A 369-nucleotide genomic window follows, 5' to 3' on the forward strand; every position below is an offset into this window, starting at 1 on the left:
AATGTTGCCAGGCGTACGAACATGTTCGTTTTAATACAAACATTTCAACTAAAGTACGGCCAGGGGTATGAAACTCCGTGAATTGGCCGAATCGGGCGATTGTGGCCTTGCACATGGTCTCCATGGGGGCGTGGCATACGTAATCTATGATAAAAGTAAACAGTGGAAACAACCCGACCCCGCATAGAATACCCTGCTAATCAGGCGGAAACGGTTTTTCAATACGGGTATAACATCATGTCAGTGTCACGGAAAGAGTTTCATTGTTCGGACTTCAGATTATAGGTAAACACTTCACCCATCAGCTCATCGAGTTTCGCTTCTATATTGTTTTATGATACGGCCAGCGATTACGATGCGTATTGTTGA

This window comes from Acyrthosiphon pisum, chromosome X (assembly GCF_005508785.2).
Source record: "Acyrthosiphon pisum isolate AL4f chromosome X, pea_aphid_22Mar2018_4r6ur, whole genome shotgun sequence".
NCBI lineage: Eukaryota > Metazoa > Arthropoda > Insecta > Hemiptera > Aphididae > Acyrthosiphon > Acyrthosiphon pisum.